This window comes from Medicago sativa, chromosome 6 (genome assembly GCF_051527215.1).
Source record: "Medicago sativa cultivar Bolivia chromosome 6, Bolivia_mono, whole genome shotgun sequence".
In the NCBI taxonomy this organism is placed as follows: Eukaryota; Viridiplantae; Streptophyta; class Magnoliopsida; order Fabales; family Fabaceae; genus Medicago; species Medicago sativa.
In genome coordinates, this window is record NC_140754.1 from 70023984 (window position 1) to 70041443 (window position 17460).

Here is a 17460-nt window from a genome sequence, read left to right on the forward strand (position 1 = left end):
TGGTTCTCACATCAGTTTTGGTGTACTGAAGAGGCGATACGAGGAGCTCTTGAATAGGTGTAATCAGCTTCTTAAGATTGACACATTTGAGGAGCAAAACGAGCGAGCTGTAGTTAGGTTGGCCTGCGTTAAGGCGTTTCTGTTGCTCTTGCTTGGCTGGACCATTTTTTCCGCCAAGAACAGCAAAAACATTAATCTTCTTTGGCTGCTTGCGCTGCAAGATATGGACGAGTTGGACAGCTGGTCATGGGGTGGGATGGGACTTGCTTTCCTATATGAGCAGCTATCTCTTACCTCCGACTCATCTGTGGCCTCCATTGGTGGTTACATGACATTGCTTGTGGTAATAATTGTTTTTCTTCTTTTTTACTTATTGGATCGTAAATGTTTAGTTGTTTGTATAATTCTTGCGGTGATATAAATATTTGTTTCTTTGTGTTTGCAGGGATGGACTTTGGCGCACTTCTCGAACATCATTTCGAGGATTGATGATGATGCCTACAACCCTACTGTTTCCCCGCTTGTGAGTAAATGGAAACCTCCCAGGGGCTTTACAGATCCGGGACACTACCGAGCTGTCATCGAATCGATAGACCTTTCTCATGTCACCTGGAGGCCGTATGAGAGACGACGACACATCACGCCCTTTCAGGATATATGCTGGTACTCCGGATGGATCATGGCCGGCAGCGACAAGATATGGTCCGTCACTTGCCAGAGCGGGTTCTTAGGCAGTACGGGTATGTCCAGAGAATTCCCAGGCCTCCTACAGACATAGAGGTTCTTGCGGCGGATGACGTGGCCCATGCCTTCACGGAGTTTGCTCTACATGTCCTCAGCCAACAGCAGAGGGGTCATCCGGTTACAGATAACGAGTCGTGGTTTCATACTAGGGGTACATGAAATGGTTCGTTAGAGTATCACATCCTATTGTGAACACCCCTGCGGCCATTCCAGACTACGCAGCTGATGTCCCTCCTCGTCCTGTCCCTCCTTATGAGGAGGTTCTTGTTGAGCATCAGTGGGCCAGACATCCTCCCGACCCATACCAGATCATCAGCAACATCAGAGCTAGAGTGGATAGTGCAATTGGGCATCCAGATGTGTTTGGTAATCCAGAGGTTTTTCGCATCATGCAGGGCATACAGTCTGAGTGGAGCATGCTGGAGCAGGTGCCGACTCCGTAGAGGAGTAGGAGTCCACGTGATGGACCAGCATGACTTGTGTAGTTTTTTTTTGTTTGACATTTTGAAGGATTTGGTTGTAATCCTATTACATTTGCGCTTTTTGGCGTTTTTATGACATTATGCGTTATTTTATTCTGTTGTTTTATTATGTTATTTTTTCATAATATAATTATGAGTTAATGCTTGATTGAATGAATGATGAAAAATGTATGCTTGAATGAATGTATGAAAGAAGGATTGAAAAAATAGGGAAAATAGAGGTTTTTGCCTCTTCTAGTTGGATGCACAGAGTGTGCGTGAGTTAACTCACGCAGTGTTCACGCATGGGCTACAGGCTGCGTGAGTTAACTCACGCAGTGTTAATGGCTGCGCAAGTTAACTGACGCAGTGTTTAACACTCGCGTTACTTAAGTTGCGCAACGCATGTTAACTAACGCATACTAGTACACTTGGGTTAGTTAACATGCGCAAGGGTAAATATGGAAGGGTTGCAGGGTGCGAGCAAATTGTGCTGGGTGGAGAGCAAAATTCGTGTTTTACACGAGAAACCATTCGCACCGTCTAGCACTGCTCTATTTAAAATGATGAAAGTGAGTGTAAATTAATGAAGATTGTTAACTTGTACCTTAATAATACTTACGGAAATGATAAAGTTTTCGAAAAATTATAGCGAATTTTTCCCGATAACAGTGGCTAGTTGATACAAAAAAAAATGACGCCACTACCTCCTTTATTCCACCAAATCCGGACTGTTCACCAATACATGCTATACACATATGCATTCTTGAATTTTCACGACATATTCTTTCGCGTTCTTTAGCACTCTCTAATACTTATAAAAATGAGTGTAAATGATCAAGTGGTTGTAGGTTGCTAACTTGCACCTTACTTATAGTTTATTGTGGTGGTCCACCCAAAAAGTTTCTTGATCCTCCACTGCTTAAGGTGGGTTGATGCTTTTCTTTCTCTTTCTATTCAATCTTTCATTTATCCTCAAGTTAAAGATCTTCTTAATTTGATGGGCACTTTCAATTGGTAATGAACCCATTGAATAAAATAATAATATTTTAAAAATGATATTTTTTTATTTTATAAGTTTATCTCTCTCTAATTGTAAATATTTCTCAAAATAAAATATCTCTCTAATTATAAATATTTTTATTAAATTTAATAGGCACTTTCAAGGTGGATTCTAGGGCGATAGGTCAATTAAATCTTTCACCGATAGACCACTATAAATAGTAATTAAAAGTCATTAGATTAATCAAGTACACATATCTTATTATACACTATATACAATAAATTGCATCTCTCCTCCTTTTCTTCTCCCTCTCGTCTCTTCCCCCCAAAAGAGGAACATTGACTCCATCCAATTCATGTCCCTACATCTTCAACTTGTGATTTCTTTTCTTTTTTTTAATTTCTTTTTTATTGTATTGCTACTCTATTTTTTTTTTAGAAGAGATATAGTTCCTTCAAAATAGATTTCAATGTTGAATGATGGTGGTTCACACTTTAGACCCTCACCTTAGAATCCACCCACTTTCAATTGGAGTGTGATGGACCCATAAAATAAAATAATAATATTTTAAAAATGATATTATTTATTTTTATATGTTTATCTCTCTAATTAAAAATATTTATTAAACTCAGAGAATCCTATATCAAAATTCCTCTCATCTCTTCCTCTCCAAACTTGAACAAATCCTTAGAAAACAATCCAAACATATAATTTTATATAGAAATAATATTTGTACAACCATTTTATAACAACTTTTGAACAACTTTCTTTCTTATACTCGCATTATCTTCTTAATTTCTCTCTTTTATTTTCTCTCTCTATTGTTTTTAATCAATAAGAAGAGAGAAAAATAAGTTTGTCACTAATGTTGTCATCAAATGGTTATAAACATATATCATTACTCATCTTCCAACGAAGTTCTAAAATTGGATAATTTATTTTAATATTGTCTTTTCAACCTTTTACCAAATTTGAAGGCATCGTCACTTGTTTTTAAAATGAGAAATGATATTTGAACATCCATTTTTCAACAACTTTTGTGACAACTCTCTCTCATACTCTCATTGTACTTTTATTCTCTCTCTTCATTTTTCTCTCTCTATTGTTATTGTCCAATAGAAAGAGGGGAAAAAGGTTGTCACCAAAAGTTGTTGGAAATTGGTTGTCAAAATATCATTCCTCTTTTAAAATATATGGGTCAATTTCTTAGTTGGGAAGAACTAAAGGTTCTCACCGGCATAATCACTATACGTACAAATACAAGAAAAAGTACAATCTCGAACAAATTATCCCGTTAAAAAGTACATATTATTTTTAACAATGTTCTAGGTGGAGAAAGTAACAGCTGTCTTCTTATTTTTTGTTGTTTAATTCTTTTGTTGTTTCCCTTCTTATTAATGAAACATTTATTATAATATATTGAATAAACCATAGTTAGTTGATAGGTAAACTATGGTTAGTTGATTGAATAGGTATTTAAAAGTTAATTAGATTAACTCACCCTGTAAATACCTCCACCATGGTACTCTATTGTTTGTTATCTTTTATCAATATAATTCATTCTACTGCGGCTTTGTTTGCGAGTTTTGAGGGGAAGGAAAGGAAAGGCTTAGGAGGGGAAGGGAAGGAAAGGGGGGGAAGGGAGAAAGGAGGGAAAACCTTCCCCTTGTTTGGGAGTTAAAAAACCAACAAGGAAAGGAAATGCAGGGCTTATGTTATAATTTTACTATTTTACCCTTTTTTTTCTCTTAAAAACAATACATTGTGTTATACTTTGTAATTTATCTTGAAATTTATTCAAAGCAACTTATCTCATAAAAAGTAAATTATTATGATCTATTTTTAAAAAACAGCTTATTTATAAAAAAAAAAAAAGCTTATTACGATCTCTTTTTTAAAAAACAGCTTATTCAAAACGACTTATTTATACAAAACAACTTATTATGATATCTTTTTCAAAAAACAACTTATTCAAAACAACTTATTTATGTAAAACTACTTATTAGACCTCTTTTTCAAAAACAAATTATTCAAAACAACTTATTTATCCAAAACAGCTTATTAAGATCTCTTTTTTAAAAACAACTTATTTAAAACAGCTTATTTATACAAATCAGCTTAATACGATCTGTTTTTCAAAAACAACTTATTCAAAACAGCTTATTTATACAAAACTGCTTAATACGATCTCTTTTTCAAAAACAACTTATTCAAAACAGCTTATTTATCCAAAACAGCTTATTACAACCTCTTTTCAAAAAACAGCTTATTCAAAACAGCTTAATTATGCAAAACAGCTTATTACCACGTCTTTATCAAAAACAGCTTATTCAAAAGAGCTTATTTATCCAAAACAGTTTATTACAACCTCTTTTCAAAAAACAGCTTATTCAAAACAGCTTATTTATGCAAAACAGCTTATTATGATCTCTTTTTCAAAGACAATTTATTCAAAACAGCTTATTTATACAAACAACTTATTACAACCTCTTTTCAAAAAACAGCTTATTCAAAACAACTTATTTATGCAAACCAGCTTATTACCACGTCTTTATCAAAAACAGCTTATTCAAAACAGCTTATTTATCCAAAACAGTTTATTACAACCTCTTTTCAAAAAACATTTTATTCAAAACAGCTTATTTATGCAAAACAGCTTATTATGATCTCTTTTTCAAAAACAATTTATTCAAAACAGCTTATTTATACAAAACAACTTATTACAACCTCTTTTCAAAAAACAGCTTATTCAAAACAGCTTATTTATGCAAAACAGCTTATTACCACGTCTTTATCAAAAACAGCTTATTCAAAACAGGTTATTTATCCAAAACAGTTTATTACAACCTCTTTTCAAAAAACAGCTTATTCAAAACAGCTTATTTATGCAAAACAACTTATTACGATCTCTTTTTCAAAAACAATTTATTCAAAACAGCTTATTTATACAAAACAGCTTATTACCTCGTCTTTTTCAAAATCAGCTTATTCAAAACAGCTTATTCATCCAAAACAGCTTATTACGACCACTTTTTCAAAAACAACTTATTGAAAACAGATTATTCATCCAAAACACCTTATTACAATCTCTTTTTGAAAAAAAAAAAACTTATTCAAAATAGCTTATTTATACAAAACAGCTTAATACGATCTCTTTTTCAAAAACAACTTATTCAAAACAGCTTATTTTTACAAAACAGCTTAATACGACCTCTTTTTCAAAAACAACTTATTGAAAACAGCTTATTCATCCAGTAAGCTTCTTTGCATAAATAAGTTGTTTTGAATAAGTTGTTTTTGAAAAAGAGATTGTAATAAGCTGTTTTGGATGAATAAGCTGTTTTTATAAGCTGTTTTTTTAAAAAGAGGTCGTCATAAGCTGTTTTGGATGAATAAGCTGTTTTGAATAAGCTGATATTGAAAAAAAGGTCGTTAAAAGCTGATTTACATAAATAAGCTGTTTTGAATAAGCTTGTAACACCCATACTAAATTTATCTAGAATATTTAGCATGTGCGTTAAACTTAGTACTGGATACATTAAAATTACAATAATAAAATTTCGACTGAATAGATATATACATCACTGCAGGATCGTACATTTGCTTTCTGAATACACGTCTGAAACCGTAATAAATAATCTGAACTAGTACAACACGAGCATGTGAAAATATATCATTCAGCCTCCTGCATTGTCTCCTTGCCACGTACAACCTGCTGATCTGGAAAAATAAAAGGGATTGGGGTGAGACGGAATGTCTCAGTGAGTTCCACCTATCCTAAGCTATAGGCAATCTCAGGGAACCTAGGATCGCCATCTGTCTCTAAACTCAACCCTTTTTGGGTTTATACAGTTTGTCATGCATAACTGAGCGATCAGGGAATAACTAGGATCGCTATCTAAATTACTAATTCAACTCTGATACTAATGCTGAAATCATAATCATAATTATATTCATAATGTCTGGCATATTATGTTAGAAATGTTAGCGTTGAACAAACAATATTATCTGAGTTGATTTTACGGAATAAACCCAGGTGGAGTAACCCCGGAATTTATTCCACTCTGACCGGTATAAATTTCCAACTGGCGGGAACCCAACTGACGGGGATACCGGACTCCTCTGATTATTGTGGGGTCATCCTCACGGATAGTGCCCGTTCCAACTGGCGGGAACCTTTCGTATCCAACTGGCGGGATAGCGAAAGCCACATATTAAACATGTTTTAAGAATTATAAACTGAACTGATTCATATAAATATGAATTAATCTCAACTCCACTACTAACGGGGAGTTAGAGGGTCATAACTTATCTTAACTGATTTTCTTTAATAACAACACTCTGAGTCTGATAATAAAGACGTAGTAAATTTCGTCTTTATTCTGAAATTAATTCTGATACTAACCTATTCAGGTTATAGGCATATCGTTGTCATATGCCATTCTTAAAAGGTTATAAAATGTTCCTCATATCCTGATAAATTAAATTCGACTAATTAAGCCGAACTTTCATACTTAGAATTCTTTACTTCCCAATGATTGGAAATCTACCCATGAATAATTTGTTTCAATGGCTATTTTACTCTAAACATTCTTTTACACATATAAATATACACTATGGTAGTGTATGATTAGAGGATATGCATAATACAATTTGGGCTACATATTCGGCAATAATGAGAATTAGAGTCTTAGCCAAGCCAAACCATTATATTACCTTAAAAGTGTAATTTATATTAGCTAAGAGTCGAAATAAAGTAATAAAATCAAACAATTCTCACTTTACGTAACGTTGCCGAAATTGCATATTTATTCATTCTCACGTAAAACTTATCATAATATTTTTCCTCTAACTTCTACATTACCATAATCATATTTATCAACAAAAAAGTTATTTTAGAGTACTCTAGCAAGGGTATAAATCTTAATCATATTGTCACTAAATCATGTACTAATGTACTAAACCATATTCTATTATTCTAAAGGCATAATTTAACTACCCAAAGGGAAGTTTTCTAACTAAAGGAACTCACCGTGAATCATTCCTGCAAATTGCAAGCAGCTTATCCCAAAATCTGCAGCTCTGCTTTCTCCAAAACTCTATAATCACTTTCCCAAAATAGCTTATGCCTTGACTTATAGGTCTTGACTTTTCCGAAACAGTCCAACCCACTTGTGACATACTCCTAACTCATCAACCAGCATATAAGAAAAATTCCATTTCAGTCCCTGCACCAGAAGTTCACCGTTTGGCTATTTAAGCACTTCTAAAACAGCTTAATTATCATTTAATCACTTTTAACATTACTAAAACAGCTTATCATTTTTTTTCCATTACTCATATGTCAATTAAACATATCTCTCATAAGCCGTTCTTCAGAAAATAATACTTGAAACAACTTAACTTCCAACTTAAGCTATTCTTCAACGGCTTAACTAGCAACTTGTAACTTCTATAACATAAATTTCGACCCAACCTTTAACACAGCAGTTCCAACATGTATTATTAGCCCTATGAACCACTTATACAGTAGTTTGAACTCACAACTTAGTCATTTAAGGCATTTTGCTCAAAACAGCTTAACTGACAGCTTATGACCTCTAAACAATTCAATTTCTGCTCAAATTTTCCAGAATCAAGTCAAACATGTATACACATCTCCTAAGCCAAGTGTACAAAGTTTCCAATATGCTTCACTCAATAATCACTTATAGTAGCTTATGGGAACAACATACACACTTTAAGTCCCAAATTATCACACCAATGCTCCTAATTTCTGATTTCCTTTACATCATGCTCCTAAGTACCATTACATCACATAATCAACTTCAGATTACACTTACAACCTACACCAAAGCTTGAATTTAATAAATTCCATGAAAAGGTGATTATGAGTGTGGTGTGTGTGTGGTGCGGCTAGCTTGGAAAAAGAAGAGAGAATGAGTTTTTTTTTTTGATACTTGCCTAGTAATTGATCCCTCATGAGTACTCCAAAACAAAGATACATGATGATCCCCATGAAATTTGGATGAAAAATGAAGATTATGGAACTTGTGGGAGAGGGGCGATTTTGATATAACTTGGAGGGAGGATGAATGTTTATGAAGCTTGTTTCTTGGTTAGAACTCTACAAAGAATCCATTAGAGCATTTTTCATGATGATCTCATGGTGAAATTGTGAAATTTGATGGAGTTAGGGCTTAGGAAGATGGTGACCGAATATTCTAGAGGGAGAGGAGAGAAAAATCTGAAATTTTTGAGAGAGAAAGTGATGGAAAAATGAAGATATTTTGTGTTGTGTTGGATTTATACTCTTAGTTGAGAAATTACTCAAACGCCCTTCCTACACTCTTCTTCAAACTAAAATATTCGATGAAAATGCCGTAAAACTTTTAAGCGAGATATTTCATTTCCCGTAGTCCGTTGGAATAATATGATTTGTTCCGGAAAGTCTTATGCACAATTACAATTTTACCCTTCACTTAAAAATTCCAAGGATAAGTAACTGATACGACAATTTATTCAAAATTATGCGGGATATTACACCCTACCCCACTTAAAGAAATTTCGTCCTCGAAATTTAGAGTTTACCTGATAATAAGTACAAATAATTCCTCCATCCTTTCGATCTTAGACTTCCACATACGTCTGTTACCAACTGATTCTCTTTATCCGACTAAATTATCGGTTTCCCTTGTTACATAAAGTCTTCCGACTACCTAGCCATAGATACAACTAACTTGATTTAATATGTTAAACCGATTTCAGGACATGTTTTCCAATCTCATATGACGAAAAGATTCGATAATAACCTTCTTAGCTGTGATTTGTGGAATACATTATACACATTCCGAACATAGTGGATTGTAAAGCTAACTGATGCATCTGATATCTTTTGAGTAAATTCCTTGTTCCACATACTCTTTATAAATTGTCTTAGGTTACTCCTACTTGTTTACCTTTACTGAATTTTTGAAAAATCTCATACATTTACTAGAGTAACACTTCTATCGACTTCATCAACTTTTATCTTGTCTTGGACGGATATGACCTTTGAGTGATCTTTCATGCTATGTCTGGTCCCAATAAAATTTTATTTCTGAACTATGCCCCAAATAACGAGGTCTTATAATGATAATTGTACCATACTCTGTATAAAATTGTCCCTACTCTGAGCAATATCTGACGTCAAGTTTATTTCATCGAAAGTAAGAATTGTTTCAACTTTCTCCGTTAATCAACACATAAATAGGAAAATGTTTCTTCTGATATCTGTTATGTTTTATATGAATAAACTCAACATGGTGCTACCTCAAACATCTGTCGGAAGTACTAACTGACGAGTACAATCCATAAGTCAGATTTAAATACATAGTGTACTAACTGGTGAGTACATTAAATATGTAAATCTTATATGAGAATGGTGCACTGACTGGCGAGTACACAATACAAGAGATAGTACAACTGATAGCTGAATATATGACATATATCTATAGTCATCCGACTTTGTTTCATCTATACTAAACTTTCAACATTCCTAAATCAATCAAAAATACACCTTGATCGTGTCAGAATAAGTAGAATCTACAATCATGGATTTTCTCTTGAACTCATCTTTTCAAAATATAAATTTTATTCTTGAACAATATTGTTATAGCTGTTACTCTAGGGAATGTCTTATCATCTTTTTCTTAATTCCATACTCATAACCTGAACTTGCGTAGTCCCATACCGTAGCTCACAAAATTTTCTAACTTGTGTGATATCAATCTTTTCTTTACCTCAAAAATATGGAGTTTAGATTCCTGAACTTCACGACTAAAATTTCATTCAAGCATTTGCATTCATACTCTGAGTAGTATCTGTTCTCTCAGATACATGTAAATATACTTGATATTCCATGATAGTATTTCAAACCAAAATAAAATAAAATCTTCAAGATACAACATTCATATTCGTTGCCTCATACATGACTCCTTTTTAACTAATCAGATACTTCTAAGTCATTCTTCGAAATCACCGCGTCGATTAACCGGGTTATATACTATAGGTGATTCCAATTTCTTATTTTTAATAAGGTAGGAACACCTTCATCCTACTCTTACCACTTGAACTTTAATATCTGTGAATTATGCGGTTTGGAAAATTGTTTAATTCGTCTCTTAAGATCTCCCATGAATGTCTCATTCAAAATCTTAAACTTTTGAACATTATGTTACTTCTTGCTGATTAATATCTCGCTGCGCTACTCTGATTTATCAATTTAATTCGGTTAGGCATACTGGTCCAACCATACTGTAAAATTTCTCAATCTCGTTACTACATGATATGAACCAAGGAGCTAACTTTACACTTCTTACTGTTTCGGGCTCAGACCCACATCTTTAACAAACTACTTTCAAGTATTGCTCATTTCCTCAAACAAATACTATATACTTATTCTCGTAAAATGTTCTTTGAATAGTTCACACATTCACATCATTTACATACTAAATATACTTGACAATCTGAGACTTATTTCCATTCTTGTCATATTAGGCAATTACACCTACGATCTCCTATGAGGTAGCTCCGACTCCAAAAATCCATTCTAGTCGACAAAAATCATTCTTTTAGTTTTCAGGACAATTACGTGAGAAAAATCATCAAAAGAAAATATTTGATTCCTTAATACTTTACTTCATTCTTAACACTTTCGCACCAACAACAACCATCCATATAACGAAACCTTAAAATAAATTCTCAAATTCAAAAATCTTGATTAATCCTTATCACATCAACTTATTATAGTCATGCGTTAACACATTCTTGTCCTCTTAATAGAGCTTGACATCATTCGTCCATTAGTTCACTGAATTTTGACAACTTATTATTTGATCTTTAGTTTCCGTTTCAATCGAAAAATTACATCTTATCTCTTACTGCTACTTGAACCTCTTTCTACTTACTGCTAAGCTTGTGTTTCTTAGTCCATGACAACTTAATAACTCATGATAGATGGAGGGGTCTAATACAATTTCCTTAGTGGACAACTCTTGTTAGCTTAGTTTCTCTGCAATTTCTTGTCGAGAAGAATACATCTGAACTGTACTTTGGTCCATACAAGATTTTTCCACTACTAATCATTCATTCTTCTTGTCTCTTACGATACATAACATCTTCACTTTCTAATTCATAAATCTAGCACTTTAGATTCAGGAGGTTTGACTAATCCGACATAGTTTATTTGTCTTACGTCGTCCATTCATTGCTCACATCGGGGGGTTTCCTTGTTTGCCCCAAACTAATTTGCTTAATTTCAAATAAATTCACTTAACAACTCAGGCATTAAAACCTCGTCCATTTCGAGCGTTCAAGCTCTTTGCTCTTTACATACGCTACTGTTCTTGAGAGCTTACATATTCCTTCAATCATATGATGACTTCCTCATACCAAGTTTCTCTTCCTATTTTGCAACCTTGAATTTGCGCTCATGACTATAACTTTACTCTGCATCTTATTCCTGCTTCTAAACTACGGCTTCTGTTAAAGGTTTTAGATCAATCTTTAAATATTCCTGAGTCTCTTACTTTTTCACATGCGATGTATCGTTAAACCACATATCCAGCAGTCTCAGGGCACTTCGTCTTTGCTTCCGGAAAAATATCATTCTTCAACTTCACAGTTTATCAGCCACCATCTGGCGTCGAATACTTCCTTATATAAATCCGCTATAAAACCTGACACCCGCACCTTCCTCCTTCGTACGCTTCATTCCTCCGAGGTCCTATTCAGCTCTCAGACATTTGTTCTAACTGTCATATACTAGTCTAAGTTGATCAGGCTCAGCTAGAGATGACATTTAGAATAAATATCTGGAACCCAATGGTCCCACTGCATTTATTGAATTCTAATGACCCAAGGCACGATCTGAATCGACCAGCTCTGATACCAAATTGTAACACCCATACTAAATTTATCTAGAATATTTAGCATGTGCGTTAAACTTAGTACTGGATACATTAAAATTACAATAATAAAATTTCGACTGAATAGATATATACATCACTGCAGGATCGTACATTTGCTTTCTGAATACACGTCTGAAACCGTAATAAATAATTTGAACTAGTACAACACGAGCATGTGAAAATATATCATTCAGCCTCCTGCATTGTCTCCTTGCCACGTACAACCTGCTGATCTGGAAAAATAAAAGGGATTGGGGTGAGACGGAATGTCTCAGTGAGTTCCACCTATCCTAAGCTATAGGCAATCTCAGGGAACCTAGGATCGCCATCTGTCTCTAAACTCAACCCTTTTTGGGTTTATACAGTTTGTCATGCATAACTGAGCGATCAGGGAATAACTAGGATCGCCATCTAAATTACTAATTCAACTCTGATACTAATGCTGAAATCATAATCATAATTATATTCATAATGTCTGGCATATTATGTTAGAAATGTTAGCGTTGAACAAACAATATTATCTGAGTTGATTTTACGGAATAAACCCAGGTGGAGTAACCCCGGAATTTATTCCACTCTGACCGGTATAAATTTCCAACTGGCGGGAACCCAACTGACGGGGATACCGGACTCCTCTGATTATTGTGGGGTCATCCTCACGGATAGTGCCCGTTCCAACTGGCGGGAACCTTTCGTATCCAACTGGCGGGATAGCGAAAGCCACATATTAAACATGTTTTAAGAATTATAAACTGAACTGATTCATATAAATATGAATTAATCTCAACTCCACTACTAACGGGGAGTTAGAGGGTCATAACTTATCTTAACTGATTTTCTTTAATAACAACACTCTGAGTCTGATAATAAAGACGTAGTAAATTTCGTCTTTATTCTGAAATTAATTCTGATACTAACCTATTCAGGTTATAGGCATATCGTTGTCATATGCCATTCTTAAAAGGTTATAAAATGTTCCTCATATCCTGATAAATTAAATTCGACTAATTAAGCCGAACTTTCATACTTAGAATTCTTTACTTCCCAATGATTGGAAATCTACCCATGAATAATTTGTTTCAATGGCTATTTTACTCTAAACATTCTTTTACACATATAAATATACACTATGGTAGTGTATGATTAGAGGATATGCATAATACAATTTCGGCTACATATTCGGCAATAATGAGAATTAGAGTCTTACCAAGCCAAACCATTATATTACCTTAAAAGTGTAATTTATATTAGCTAAGAGTCGAAATAAAGTAATAAAATCAAACAATTCTCACTTTACGTAACGTTGCCGAAATTGCATATTTATTCATTCTCACGTAAAACTTATCATAATATTTTTCCTCTAACTTCTACATTACCATAATCATATTTATCAACAAAAAAGTTATTTTAGAGTACTCTAGCAAGGGTATAAATCTTAATCATATTGTCACTAAATCATGTACTAATGTACTAAACCATATTCTATTATTCTAAAGGCATAATTTAACTACCCAAAGGGAAGTTTTCTAACTAAAGGAACTCACCGTGAATCATTCCTGCAAATTGCAAGCAGCTTATCCCAAAATCTGCAGCTCTGCTTTCTCCAAAACTCTATAATCACTTTCCCAAAATAGCTTATGCCTTGACTTATAGGTCTTGACTTTTCCGAAACAGTCCAACCCACTTGTGACATACTCCTAACTCATCAACCAGCATATAAGAAAAATTCCATTTCAGTCCCTGCACCAGAAGTTCACCGTTTGGCTATTTAAGCACTTCTAAAACAGCTTAATTATCATTTAATCACTTTTAACATTACTAAAACAGCTTATCATTTTTTTTTTCCATTACTCATATGTCAATTAAACATATCTCTCATAAGCCGTTCTTCAGAAAATAATACTTGAAACAACTTAACTTCCAACTTAAGCTATTCTTCAACGGCTTAACTAGCAACTTGTAACTTCTATAACATAAATTTCGACCCAACCTTTAACACAGCAGTTCCAACATGTATTATTAGCCCTATGAACCACTTATACAGTAGTTTGAACTCACAACTTAGTCATTTAAGGCATTTTCCTCAAAACAGCTTAACTGACAGCTTATGACCTCTAAACAATTCAATTTCTGCTCAAATTTTCCAGAATCAAGTCAAACATGTATACACATCTCCTAAGCCAAGTGTACAAAGTTTCCAATATGCTTCACTCAATAATCACTTATAGTAGCTTATGGGAACAACATACACACTTTAAGTCCCAAATTATCACACCAATGCTCCTAATTTCTGATTTCCTTTACATCATGCTCCTAAGTACCATTACATCACATAATCAACTTCAGATTACACTTACAACCTACACCAAAGCTTGAATTTAATAAATTCCATGAAAAGGTGATTATGAGTGTGGTGTGTGTGTGGTGCGGCTAGCTTGGAAAAAGAAGAGAGAATGAGTTTTTTTTTTGATACTTGCCTAGTAATTGATCCCTCATGAGTACTCCAAAACAAAGATACATGATGATCCCCATGAAATTTGGATGAAAAATGAAGATTATGGAACTTGTGGGAGAGGGGCGATTTTGATATAACTTGGAGGGAGGATGAATGTTTATGAAGCTTGTTTCTTGGTTAGAACTCTACAAAGAATCCATTAGAGCATTTTTCATGATGATCTCATGGTGAAATTGTGAAATTTGATGGAGTTAGGGCTTAGGAAGATGGTGACCGAATATTCTAGAGGGAGAGGAGAGAAAAATCTGAAATTTTTGAGAGAGAAAGTGATGGAAAAATGAAGATATTTTGTGTTGTGTTGGATTTATACTCTTAGTTGAGAAATTACTCAAACGCCCTTCCTACACTCTTCTTCAAACTAAAATATTCGATGAAAATGCCGTAAAACTTTTAAGCGAGATATTTCATTTCCCGTAGTCCGTTGGAATAATATGATTTGTTCCGGAAAGTCTTATGCACAATTACAATTTTACCCTTCACTTAAAAATTCCAAGGATAAGTAACTGATACGACAATTTATTCAAAATTATGCGGGATATTACAAAGCTGTTGTTTGAAAAGAGGTTGTAATAAGCTGTTTTGGATAAATAAGTTGTTTTGAATAAGTTGTTTTTGAAAAAGAGATCGTAATAAGCTGTTTTGCATAAATAAGCTATTTTGAATAAGTTGTTTTTTGAAAAGAAGTCGTAATAAGCTGTTTTGGATAAATAAGCTGTTTTGAATAAGTTGATTTTGAAAAAGAGATTGTAATAAGCTGTTTTGGATGAATAAGCTGTTTTTATAAGCTGTTTTTTGAAAAAGAGGTCGTCATAAGCTGTTTTTGATGAATAAGTTGTTTTGAATAAGCTGATTTTGAAAAAGAGGTCGTTAAAAGCTGATTTGCATAAATAAGTTGTTTTGAATAAGCTGTTTTTTGAAAAGTGGTTGATAAGTTGTTTTGGATAAATAAGTTGTTTTGAATAAGCTGTTTTTTGAAAAGAAGTCGTAATAAGCTGTTTTGGATAAATAAGCTGTTTTGAATAAGTTGCTTTTGAAAAAGAGATTGTAATAAGCTGTTTTGGATAAATAAGTTGTTTTCAATAAGTTGTTTTTGAAAAAGAGGTCGTAATAAGCTGTTTTTGATGAATAAGTTGTTTTGAATAAGCTGATTTTGAAAAAGAGGTCGTTAAAAGCTAATTTTCATAAATAAGTTGTTTTTTGAAAAGAGGTTGTAATAAGTTGTTTTTGATAAATAAGCTGTTTAGAAAAAGTTGTTTTGAAAAGAGATCGTAATTATTAGGTTATATCTAATATTGTCAATTTGAATTATTATGAGGGCAAAATTGTCAATTTGTATGCTTAACCCCCCAAAACCCCCCAATTTGGGGGAACTTTAAAATTGAACAAATGAAGCCCTTCTAAACCCCCCAAAACTTTTCCCTTGTTTTTTAAAACTCGCAAAAAAAGGTTTACCTCTCCATAAGCCTTTCCTTCTCCTCCCTTCCCCTCCAAAACCCAACTCGCAAACAAAGCCTATGAGTCTTTAAGGGTGTATATCCTACATGAATACTTTTATGCATTTTTTTCCGCTGATCACTATAACTTTTAGGCTAAACTGCAGTTTTGACCCCCTAACTTTGACAATGTTGCGATTTTGGCCCCCTATTAAAAAAAATTAAAAAGTGACCCTCCATGTTTAGGGAAATATACTCTTTTAAGCCCTAACATAAGGGAAATATGCTTTTTGACCCCCTATCTTTACAAATAGGTGCGATTATGGCCCCTTTTTTGGGACACGTGGCGTCTTCTCAGCAATTTTGAAACGCAAGGGGCCAAATTTTAATTTTTTTTAATAGGGGGCCAAAATCGCAACATTTTGAAACTTAAGGGGTGAAAAGTGCAGTTTAGCCTAACTTTTATTCATGAGATTCTATGATTACTATCAACACTTAAAAAGAAAGAAAAGAGATTTAGTTGAAAAAAAATGTAACCTTAAATTGATATTAAAAATATTAAAAAATTGGTGTGTGGGCAGGTTTCAATTCGGCTACCCCATTACTCTTTGCAATCTTGGAAGTGTTGTATGCGTTCGGCAGGATACTTTTCCAACGAAAACATTTCTTCTTGTTCAAACAACCTCCACCTATATATATTTCCCAAACACATTTTTGGCAGTCGTCTCGGTCTTCATCATATACGTTAAGATAATGACGACGAGGGTCGCTAGGCCATCTAAACCTGCAGAAGAATAACGTAGTTTGTAAAATAGTCACTTCTGGTTGAAATGAAAATTTGTAACTTTTTCCGAATTGGAGTTTATGAACTTTAAGATCGTCATCTCTGGATTGGCAACGTAATTCCAAATATGAGGAAAATAATAGATTGATAATTGTAACCGTTACTCTATAAGCTATAGTTTGTGTGGCCTCAAATGTAAGTAGTATAATCAGAAATACTGAGAATTTTAAGGTAACTGAATTTGAAGCTGCCATTGTTGTATGCACAATGCTTTCAAGGTTTCCATCCTCTTAATTTATGGAGCACTAAACAACTCAACCTTGCACGTTTCCAAATTGTAAAAACATTCTCAATTTTTTTTTTCATCTTATTTAACTGTAATTATAATTATAATTATATATCTTTCATTACTCTTTCACAACCACTCGTTCATATTAATGAACATTTAAGGACATCGGAACATAAAAATAATGAATTTTTTTTTTGTGGATAAAAATAATGAATATTTTTATAATATTGTGAAATGATAATTATAAGTAGACATATCTTTATATAATACAAAAGCATACA

The 17460-nt window shown here is 33.5% G+C and overlaps 1 long non-coding RNA gene across 5 annotated transcripts; it reads right to left on the reverse strand.

Moving 5' to 3' along the window:
- Window positions 1-5766: 5766 nt before the first annotated feature.
- LOC146916563 (uncharacterized) lies at window positions 5767-15153 on the reverse strand. Of its 5 annotated transcripts, XR_015015130.1 has the most exons (6): window positions 14636-15153; window positions 14408-14518; window positions 13703-13898; window positions 8173-12391; window positions 7241-7436; window positions 5767-5928 (listed from the first exon to the last, which is right to left on the reverse strand). It is a non-coding gene; the product is annotated as an uncharacterized LOC146916563 (long non-coding RNA). The 5 variants fall into 5 exon arrangements; XR_015015127.1 differs by lacking the exon at window positions 14408-14518 and having other exon boundaries at window positions 14636-15152; XR_015015129.1 differs by lacking the exon at window positions 14636-15153 and having other exon boundaries at window positions 14408-14618.
- Window positions 15154-17460: the final 2307 nt, after the last annotated feature.